At 45.2% G+C, this 11,544-nt stretch overlaps 1 pseudogene; it reads right to left on the minus strand.

The window, feature by feature from the left end:
* Positions 1 to 5,821: 5,821 nt before the first annotated feature.
* Positions 5,822 to 7,285, minus strand: LOC150000812 (phosphatidylinositol 5-phosphate 4-kinase type-2 beta pseudogene; annotated as a pseudogene).
* Between the last annotated feature and the right edge of the window lie 4,259 nt (positions 7,286 to 11,544).

The raw sequence follows: 11,544 nt of genomic DNA on the forward strand, positions 1-11,544 counted from the left end.
AAAATATTTTATTCATTTATTTTCAAGGAGAAGGGAAGAGAGGGGAAGATACATTGCAGTCCCAAAATGGGGACCGGACTCGCATCCTAGACCTGTGCCCTGACCAGGAATCAAACCAGCAACCTTTCGGTTCACAGGATGGCGCTCAATCCACTGAGTCACACCAGCCAGAGTGTCCATCTAAAAAGAAACACAAACCTGGATTTGGTCTTTTCTTTTCACTTTATTGATGGTGTCCTCTGAAGCACAGAAATTTTTAATTTTGATAATGTCTACTTTATTTTTTGTTGTTGTTGCTTATACTTTTGGCGTTACATCTAATAAACCATTGCTTAATCTAGATCTTGCCTATATTTTCTTTTAAGAGTTTTATAGATTTAGCTCTTAACAATTACATCTTTGGTTCATTTTGAGTTAATTTTTGTATGGTGTAGAGTAACATTCCAACTTCATTCTTTTGCATATGGTGGTATCCAGTTATCCCAGCACCACTGGTGAAAAGACTATTGTTTTTCCATTGAATTGCCTTGGAACCCTTGTTAAAAGTCAACTGACTAGGCAGTTTGATGGCTTATAGTGGTAAAGTTTATTGTGATTGTTTAAGCTTAGGACAGAGCTGGAAAAATTTTAAATTGTAGTAAAATACATGTAACATAAAATTTAGCATCTTAATTTTTTTAATGTACAGAGTATTTTGTATTAAGTGCATTCACATTATTGTGCAACCATCACCACATTCCATTTCCAAAACTTACTTCATCTTGTGAAACTAAAACACTGTACCCATTAAACAATAGTTCCCCCTTCCTCCCTTGCCCCAGCCCCTTGAAACCATCATTGTACTTTCTGTCTCTATAAATTTGACTACTCTTGGTACCTTATATAAATTACATTATACTGTATTTGTCTTATTGTGACTGGCATGTTTCACTTAGCATTATATACCCACACTTCATCTATATTGTAGCGTGTTACCAAAATTTTCTTTTTCTTTAAAGTTAAATAATATTATGTTGTATGAATGCACTACATTTTGTTTACTCATTCATCTATGGATGGACACTTGGGTTGCTTCCACCTTTTCACTCTAATGAATAATGTAAGATGGACGTTTTTATGAGTGAGAACTTCCCTTGACCACTGTTGACCACTAAATGATTTGGAAATTAGCTTTTACTGAACACTCAATAATGCTTCTTAATGAGTTCAACCTAAAATTACAAGACGAACTGTTTATATGTGAAACTTTTACTGCAGTAAAGTTGTTTCAGCAACAATACCTTTTTTGAATCACAATGTCAAGTTGCTTTAAATACTTCCTGTGCTGTTAAAAGTTACAACAAGAAGTAAAATGTCCATTTCGACACAAATTTACAGCATATATCTTTTTGGAGCTCAAACTACTGTGCCTACAGTATAGTTTTACTTCAAATGTAAAATATATTTCATATTTCACTCTGGCCGATGTGACTCAGTGGATTGAGTGCCGGCCTCTGAACTTTGGTTTGATTCCGTAGGGGCACATGCCTGGGTTGCAGGTGGTCTTCAGTTGGGGGGTGTGAAGGAGGCAACCACACATTGATGTTACTCTCCCTCCTTTCTCCCTCCTTTCCCTCTAAATATAAATAAGTAAAATCTTTTAAAAAATAATAAAAAACCCATTTAACAATCGAGGACCTCTAATTCCATCTTCAATTTGGAGACAATTAAACTTCAATGTCATGATATATCCTAAGACTTATGTCAAGAGAATAATTTAATAAAATTGTATAAATTTCTTCAAAGCAATGAGTTTTCTTTTACACAAAGCTTTTTGAGTTTTATTTTCCTTGGGTTGGAGATTCATCTTAACACACATGCATTTAAAAACAGTAACAGGGTCTCGAACTGTTCTGAGCAAGCATTAGACAATCACCGGGGGCTGAAAATTTCTACTTAAAAAGTGGACATTGAAGTGGGAAATGGAGAAGTCACACACATATGGTGGGGTGACCATTGATCCTGCTCCCTCCAAAATTGCATCTATACTTAATTCACATTTTTTGATTGCCGTTATGTGGACGGATGTTTGGGTGTGCTAAGCAGTGCTGAATGCCCCCGCCCTCCCCCTTCCCCGCCCCTCCTTTCCCCTCCCCCCTCCCCCCTCCCCCAGCAAAAGTTGTTGGTTCCTAGTTCTTCACAAAATGGCTCTAAGTAAGGGGGAGGGGCTGCTCTGGAAGACTCCTCTCCAGCCTCCAGAGGATCTCAGCATAGCCCGCTGGGGAAAGCCGAGTCTCCTCTTCCCTTTGGAGGCACTATTCATAATGACACACTTCAGAGGAAGGCTGGGGCCACGCCACGGCACCCTGCAAATGGCTGGTACATATGGGGCAGCTATTCGAACGTGTTTTCCCTTTGATTCTTGTGCTCAGCGTGGACTGCCCCTCCACACATTTCTATCAGAAAGATAGACTTGGAGCCACAGTCTAAGGCCCGGGCTCTAAGGGTTATTTAAACAGTTGCGGCCCCTAACACTTGAGCAGCTCAAATGCAGGGGAGGGCTGAAGTTTTTCTTTCTCCAAACTTAAACTGGTAAAAGACAATGGGGTGGGGGTGGGGGTGGGGGAGTGGCTACTGAGAAAAGTCCTGGGTCTTTGGTCCACCTCCCCAGGACGGGCCCTGACAGGAGAGGCAAGTCACTAGGGCAGGAGTCTGTAGTCCTCAGGTCGGAGTCCCACCAGGGGAGCTGCTTGAAGCCTGAAGCCTAGGCAAGAGAAACAAGTGAAATAGGAAGGGCTGCCTGTGGTGCAAATTCAGGGAGTGCCCCTGAGGATAGACACAAGGCGACTTGTGGCACCTGCTACAAACCTGTAACCCCTGGGCAAGATAAGGAAAGATGGAGCGCTGCTTCAGTCCGTGCTCCTAGAACTGCTGGCTCCCCGGCCCTGCACAGGGAGCATAAGACTCAGTGGTTCAAGAACAGGAACAAGGGCCAGAGGCCTTCATCTACTGGTGTCAGTGGAATTTTCGGACAGCCCCTTGCTCAGGCTGGAAAACCTGGGAGACTGCAGTTTCTTAGCTGTAGACTGTCAGAAGAGGAGCTGTGACTGCTTAGGTGGGAGATGGGGGGACTGGAGACAAATCCTGCCCTTATCCCCCTCCAGTCCTCACCCAGTCGGCTATATCCTAGTTTTATACCTTTGTTCTTGGGAGATCCAAAATTACGCTAGGATATCATAAGGCTGCTGAGTTTCAAGGTTCCAAAGAGTGAGGTTCAGCTTAGATGCCTTCTACTGCTCAGAAAGTGAAGGAATGATGGGATTTAGAAAAAAAAAAAGTGGGGGCAGAGAAAGGCTTGGGGATCAGTTCACTTTCTCTACATTCCAACTGCAAACAAAATATATCTTCGTCATTATAAAAGAAAAGGAAGAAAACTTGTATAAACCAAGATAAAGAAATAGCTTTTAAACATTCGAATGACTAAAGCATTAGAGGGCCAAACCCAAGGTTTTGAAAATAGCTCAGAGAAAGACCTTTAAAAAAATCTACAATTCACCAAACCACAGCTCAAATGTTCTGACCCAATAAACCACACTGTCTGAAACACAAAAAAGCATTTGAAACAGGATGCTGCTACTTCTCAGAATGTAAACACTATACAAAACAACAACAATGCACAAAAACGCAATGTTAAAGAAGTTAGATACCTGGTAGCTCATCCTTCACTGACAGGACTGTACTACACATTTCATACACGTTATAGCAACATGATCAGCAGCCCAAATAGGCACAGGAAGCCCGTGGGAGCCCGAAGCTGTGGAGGCTGCTGCCGGAGGACAGCCTGCCAAGCTTTGGAGATGCTGGATCTGACTGTGAGCAGATCCAAAATTTTATTCTTGACTAGAAGTTGGGAAAATCAAGTCCAAACATTAGTCCTATATAATCCCTTCCTAAGTCCATTTTGTTTTCTCAATGAGCCACTGGTTTCAAGTCTTCCCTCAAGTCACCTTGTGGTCTTACTGCTGATGTTCAGAGCTACTGATGGCCCCTTCCTGTGGCCAAGGAAGTTGTTCGACCCATTTGCCTTTTCCTGAAGGGTCCCAGCAACCCCGGATGAATCCAAGAATGCTGTCTATTCCTTCCTGACCTAAATGCTGTGAGGAGGGCACAGGGACTGTGCTGATTCCTGCTCTGGAAGCTGACCTTGGCCAGGTTTGGAGGGAGCCAGAGGAAACCAATCCATTCATTCAAGATGCTTCCACAAACTTTCTTTGCATCTGTGGGGTTATCTGCATGTTACCATATCTCATCCAAAATCCCCAGTTCCTGGTGAGGAGTTGAGAAGGTACAGGAATGTACCTCCCCCAATGCAGGGCTGTTTTCTCTCCAGCCAGATCAGACTGCTCTGATGTCATCACAGAGTGACACTCTGACATCATCGCAGTGACACACAGCTCAACTCTGAGGACAGGCTAGCCAGTTTCCGGAGGTGGGTGGAGATCCTGAAGGAAGCTGCAGGATGCCACACCCAAGGAAGCCTGTGGGTGGCAGAGGTGCTAAAAGTCTAGAAGGGGCATCAGGAAAAACAGCCCCGAGGGTGGGGCTAGGTCCAACCTCACATCAAGCCTCCAAATTGGATTTCCTGGGTCACATCCTCAAGTAATCCAGAAACAACCTCAGGTTTGGATGCCACACTCCAAGGTGGGAGGCTGTAAAGTCCAGGTGATAAACCACAGGTACAGGCAGTCGATTCCCTACATGGTAGCCCTGGGGCTCAAAGAGGAATCTCTGCAAGGAGCATGCCAGGCGCCCCCAGCTAAAAGCTCACCTACAAGTGAGGGAGCCCGGGAGGTCAAAAGGAGGTAAATAGATGAAGGGTATAAGCCCTCATTTGATGCTCATCAGCTTCTGGGGTTTTTCCAAGAGGGTGAAAAACCATTTAAGCACGAGTGATCTTTCTAGTTCCTCCTGATCAAGTGGGACGCAGGCTTTATAGAGAAGAAATTTGAACTCCAGGGGCCGAGAGAGTGCAGGGACTTTTGTGATAATCATGGGGGTCTCTTGAGAACCACCTGTCTGAGAGCCCAGCAGCAACCCCCACCTCGCACCAGCCCATTAGGATGAACTCGTTCCCTCTGAGCTCTTGGATTTTGATCCAAGATGATGGATGTTGATCTGGAGTAATCCCTCAGGAGAATAGCATTCAGATAAAAGAATAACTTGGATCTGAGGAGGCAAAGTGAGGGAGGTTGTGCACAATCTTTCATAAAATTAAAGGTAATCCAGCAGGAATGAAGTGTCTCACCTCCTCTCTGGCATCAGAGCACTTGGCTGGAGAGGACCTTTGGCTGGGTTGTAGGGGCCTCTGTAATGAAGGGAACTCGGCAGGGATAGGGAATGTGGATAGGGGTATGACATACATCATTATAAATAGCAAACTTGGAGCAATGAAATTTCAGAAAAACTCAAATAAGCCCACAGTCACCTCTAGCCTTAAGATATATATTTTAAAGAATTTATTTATTTTTAGAGGAATGGGAGGAAGGGAGAAAGAGAGGGAGAGAAACATCCCCTGGTTGCTTCTTGCACACCCCCAACTGGGGACCTGGCTTGAAACCCAGGTGCGTGCCCTGACCGGGAATCAAACCAGTGACTTCTGGTTCTTAGGCCAACACTCAGTTCACTGAGCCACACCAGGCAGGGCAGCCCTAAGATATTTTTTAAAGTCACAAGATAACAAAAAGGAAAACCCTTTCTAACCCGGGTCAAATGGGGGTGGGAATCAAAGGTAAGCAGAAGATGAGGCTACATCTGTGAGCACACACAGCACATCCCCTCCTCCCTAGAATCTCTCAGGGTCCCAGGCTGCAGTCTCCCTGCTAAAGCCCTCCTCCAACTTCCACTCTGCTCCCACTCCTTCCATCTGATCCAAATATACCCACCCCTCCTTCCAATCCTTGACACCATATCTCATTCTCTGACTCTGACTGAAGGTACAAAGCCACCATGTCAGGATGTTGGACATGAACTTGAAGTATTGGGAGTACTGTTCAGGGTTCACAGTCAAGATCTCTCAGCTCCAACCCCACGTTTCACTGTTTTGGCAGCACGTACAGCTTCCTTCTTAGATCCTATGGCGTGAGGGAGGAGATCAATGATGGCCATGAAATAGATCTCCTTCTCGGCAGCACTTTCTTGGTTTTCATGGCAGAAACATTGACAGAAGGCTAGAATTCCCCAGGACAGAAGGCCTGAGGAAAGCCGAGGAGGTTGCTGGGCTGTTGGGAGGTGAATCACAGGAGTGGAGCAGGTTGCCGCCCACCCCACCATTTTCACACTCCTCCTCCTGCTCTTTCTGGTCCACACTGTGGATGCCTGCTTGCAGATGGTAGCCCATGGTCTTCAGCTGGGCCAGAAACTCCATGTCCGGTTTCAGTTTTTCCAGGAGGTTCTTTTGTTTCTCCTCTCCCATGTGTAGCTTCTGCCCTTTGTTGCGGAAGCCATAAGTCATTGTCTTTAAATGTTGACAAGTCCTTGGCCTTCTTCTTATCACTTGCTTCTCTGGGAACAGCAGAATAGTTGAGGTCACACTTGCAGTGGAAAGTGAATCCATGGCTGAACACCTTCCTGGTGATCACCATGTAGGTTTCCTCACCATTCACGGTCTAGTGGTACATGCCCATGAACTGTGGCAAATGGGTGTTGCTGTGACACTCCACTGTGAACTGGTGGTACTCTATAAAGATTCTGTGTATTTCAGCCAGTCCTCACTTGACACAGTCTTAATGACAAAGAGCCAGTCATAGGTGGTGAGGCAGCATGTGCTACATCAGCCCTGGCTGTCACTATTGATAGGGCACTGTGCATATCACTGAATTCTGGTAATCCTGAGTCAACTCCAAACCTCTCCAGAGGATTTCGGAACACCATGGGGCAGTACTCCTTAAAGTGGCTGGGAAGGTCCTCCGTTTTTGAAAGGGAGATTGTCCACCTTGATCTTGCTGTATGCTTTGAAGTCATCTGGCATTAGCATGACAGGGACAGAAACATCGCTCAACTCATTGATCCTGTGGTACACCTGCCACATCAGGATGCCGAGGATCTGTTCACTGGCCTGGAATACCTTCACTTTCTGACACACGAAATGCTTTTTCTTGGTCCGGGTCTTGCTGGTGCTGAGCAGTAGTTCTGGTGCATTTGGACTGACTACATGTCCAGGAGGTGGTGGCCAAGGAAGGGGGTGGGTGGCTGAGGCCGTGCTCAGGCCAGCTGCACCAGGCCTCCTACCAATGACCCCCACTCCCATTCCCTCACCGTGCCAGGGTCACACCCATCCATTTCACAACGAATATTGTTAATTACTATCACATGCCAGTGGATTGATAGTCATGTTTCCCAGTACCAATCTGTGTGAAAAGATGTTTTCAAAAATACACAATTCATTAAAGATCAGCACTAACAGAAGAATATTTGAAGTCTCTTAAAAAAATTTTTTTTAATTTACTTATTTGTTTGTTTGTTTTTAGAGAGAGGGGAAAAGAGAAAGAGAGGGAGAAAAACATCACTGTGTGGTTGCCTCTCACTCATGCCCCTAACTGGGGACCTGACATGCAACCTAGTCATGTGCCCTGACTGGGAATCAAACCAGCGACACTTGGCTCACAGGCCGACGCTCAATCCACTGAGCCACAGCAGCCAGGGCATTGAAGTCATTTTTGATGATCGGGAACACTAACTTTGAATCCCAGTTAAGTGAAATGTTACCCCCATTCCCCACCAAAAAGGAAAATTTATTATTCTCGTTAGTGGACTTGAATTACAAAGCTTACTCAGTTACTATATTTGGATTTCATTTAATAATTATAGAAAAAAGTAAAATCTATTACTATTACCTACATAAAATCTTTGTTTTTGCCACTTGTTCTACAAAGTCTAAAATATTTACGACCTGGCCTTTGCAGAAAAAGTTTGCCAAACCCAGAAAGAAAAAGAGAAAAGAGCTGAAGACTGAGTCTTAGGACACCCCTATTTAGAAGTCAGGAAAACTTACAGGATCTCTGACATTTGAGACTGGAAAGCAGCAGTCAGGGAGGGAGGAGGAAAACTCTGAGAGTGTGGCATCTCAAAAACAAAGAAAAGAAAGTATTTCAAGCAAGAGATGATGGTCAACTGTGTTAAACGTCACTAAGGTAAAGATAAAGGCTCAACTTTTGAATTTGGCAGTGTGGAAATTGTTGGTGATCTCAGTGAGTGGTCTTAGTGGCATGTGGTAGAGGACAAGACAGAGGAAAAGGTCAAGAGGTCGAGAAGATTAAATAACACACCTGAAGTGTTTAGCATTGTGCTTAGCACACAGTATGTGTAGTAATTACCATTGAAGCAGATACTGTTGGTGCTCTGCTCATATCCCCTCGCCACCACCATTTCAGGAATATCAGCCTGACTTTTAACAGTGCAGATGTTTTTGATTTCATTTGCCTGAGTACTTCCTCTGGCTGCTGGAGTCTGCTCAGGCAGCAGGCTGGAGCTGCTGGGGAATTAACAACCACAGGAGCAGCCAGTTGTATAAATACGCTAGTCCCTTGCTTCTCGAATGGGGTAACTAAGGTATGTGTTCTGTAGATTTTCCCAGCAGGATTCAGAATGGCATAATCTGTATTATAGAATTGTATATCGTCCCTGGCTGGTTTGGCTCAGTGGATTGAGCGTTGGCCTGCGAGCTAAGTGTCGCTGGTTCAATCTTCCAGTCAGGGCACATCAGAGAAGGAAAACTCTGACTCCAAAAAACCTCCGCTGCCTTGCGGCATACCTCTTCAGGGGAAAGGCTAAGGGAGTAAACCCCGACAGAAAATCCGGAGCCGGAGTCCCTAAGGCGGTTCGACGTTGTAGTCAACACCGGCAACTCCTGCGGCGCACCTGAAGCCAAGCTGTATTGACTCCGTCTTTCCCTTGGACCCTTCAGCTGCGAAGAGAGGGGGGGTCTGCTGCATGGGCAACAGCAGACCCTCCATATCACCCTGCCCAGGCTCTGTAGCTTCAGCTTCACTGGAGAGGACACTCCAGCGTCATCGCAAGATGTCGATTCAACACGGGAGGAGACAGATACCGTGTCACTCCCGAGTCAGACTGCACAGCCATTCTCGGTGGTGCAGATAGACTCTTAAGAAGCTACACCATCGTCTCTCGAGACGGACGGCTGCCGCCGCCGCCGCCGCCGCCGCCGCCGATACCTGAAACCTATATAATTTTATTAACCAATATCACCCCAGTAAGGTTCAATTTAAAAAAAGAATGGCAAAACCTGGCAGTTAAGCAAGTTGAAACTAGCACCTCCAGAAACTTGATTCATAATTATGACCCCCCGATAACAGTGAAGATTTGGATTGATCATGGCCCCAAATGTTAATGGTCTCCAGCTCAGGTTGTTACAGAAACAGGGGAGTCCAAAAATCCCTGGAGTTTGCAGCTGGGGGATGGGGAGAAGGAAGCAACTTTCAGAATGCCTCCACACGCCTGAGGCTGATGGCTGGTGTCTTTCATTATGCAAAATTGCTTGGATGCTTCCAAGGCCTCAGGTGGATGGGAGGAGCCTTGAACCAGGGGACGGTATGGAAAGCACACAGAGCCTACGTGGGGTTCTGTGAATGGTCAGAACTGTTGGCAATACCCACTGCATCAGAGGACGCAGTCAGGCATATATAGGCAGCTGGGAACACTTTAGGGCAGCGGTGCGCCCTGGGGCTGTCTCCCTCGCTGTTGGGTGTTTGCAGGGGTGCTCTGGAGAATGAAAGGAGATCCACGCGGTTTACAGAAAGAAGACAGTTTGCAAGGAGGCTGAGAATCCCGGCAGTTTTGTATTGAGAGCTGAAGGGCACCACAGTACAGAAAGGACCTCCCCAATCAGGTTGAATGATTGGCAGCCGCTGGTAAAGCTGAACTGTGTTTGGGAAGTAGGGAAACGGTGTTTCTGACCTTCCTAAAACTGGCTAGGTTTGGTAGAGGGGAGGCAAGGATATGTGTAACTGTTAAATAAACAATTTTCTTTTCACTCAACTGAAGTATTAAGAGTTGTAATTCTGGCGGCGGGCAATCGGACCCCTAACTAAAGAGCTCATGGGTTTGTTTTCAACTGGAGCAGCCCAGGGGTTCTGTAACAATTTTGCGACCACGAAGGGGCTCTGTATCAAGGTGAGAATTGAAATCATCTATATCCACACAGATTACACTTGTAGGAGCTGAAAAAATTTTAATACTTTTCCTCCCACCTTCTAAATTCTTTTCGCTGGGTAAATAACCAAATTAACAGAGACAGATTAACAAGAGAAAAACCAAAGTTTAATACATGTGAATGGGCACAATAATTCCATGAAAATTCCAAAGACAGTGAGGCAACTGTGGTTATATAAGACATATTTGGACAAAGGAGAAAGGGGGCAATGAGGTATTAGATGTCAGAAGTGAGAATGGTTGGTTTACAGGTAGTTGAGGAAGAGCAGGACACACTGGCAGGAAAATCCTTGCTAGGCGACTCAGAAACAATGGGACACACATGGGCGCCTGCCTCAACGCCTCTTGTTGACCACAGTTAATTCAAATTAGTCTAAGGCTGTGTCCTAAAATCTCCTTCCTGAAGCAGGTTTCTCTGAATTTCTTGGGAAGGAAAAGGAGGAGGGTCAAAGATTGGTTCTGAGTCTCTTGTTTCTTTCTTCTTTTTTTAAAAAATAATTTGTTTATTTTTAGAGAGAGGGGAAAAGGGAAAGAGAGGGAAAGAAACATCACTGTGTGGTTGCCTCTCACTCTTGCCCCCAACTGGGGACCTGACGTGCAACCTAGTCACGTGCCCTGACTGGGAATCGAACCAGCAATACTTGGCTTGCAGGCCGACGCTCAATCCACTGAGCCACAGCAGCCAGCAGTCTTGTTTTTTAATAAACAGCTTAAAATCAACACCCCCACCCTCCAAAAAAAATTTCAATATCCCAAAAGCAGCTCCAGGGTGGCAGGATTTTTGTCCTTCACAGTCAACATTAGCATACTTTCATTGTTTTGTTATCTTCAACATAACTATTATACCAGGAACATTTTGACCAGGAAGAAAAAAATTACAAGTAGCTTTATTATTCATTTCAGGTATTTCTCAAAATCCCATTTAACTGAACATCGAATTCCTCAATTTTTCAACAGATGGTTTTAAACAACTGCTCATGCTAGGTGGTAAGCAGAATAACAGCCCCACCCCTACCCCAAGATGTCCGTGTACTCATCCTTGGAATCCCTGAAATGCTGTTATATGGCAAAGGGGATTTAAAGTGGCAGATGGAATTAAGGTTAATTTATTTGACTTTAAAATAGGGAGATTATCCTGGATTATCTAAATTGGCACACAGTAATCACAAGGGTCCTCAAAATTAGAAGAGGGAGGTAGAAGGTCAGAGTTGTGATTTAAGACTCAACCAGTCATTGCTGACTTTGAAGATAAGGGACCAGGGCGCCGCCCAGGAGCGCAGGGCAGCCTCTGGACCGTGGCAAAGGCGAGGACTGGGATTCTTCCCCAGAGCCTCCAGA

The sequence above is a fragment of the Furipterus horrens genome, unplaced genomic scaffold, assembly GCF_987537825.1.
Source record: "Furipterus horrens unplaced genomic scaffold, mFurHor1.1.pri manual_scaffold_10, whole genome shotgun sequence".
Classification (NCBI taxonomy): Eukaryota; Metazoa; Chordata; class Mammalia; order Chiroptera; family Furipteridae; genus Furipterus; species Furipterus horrens.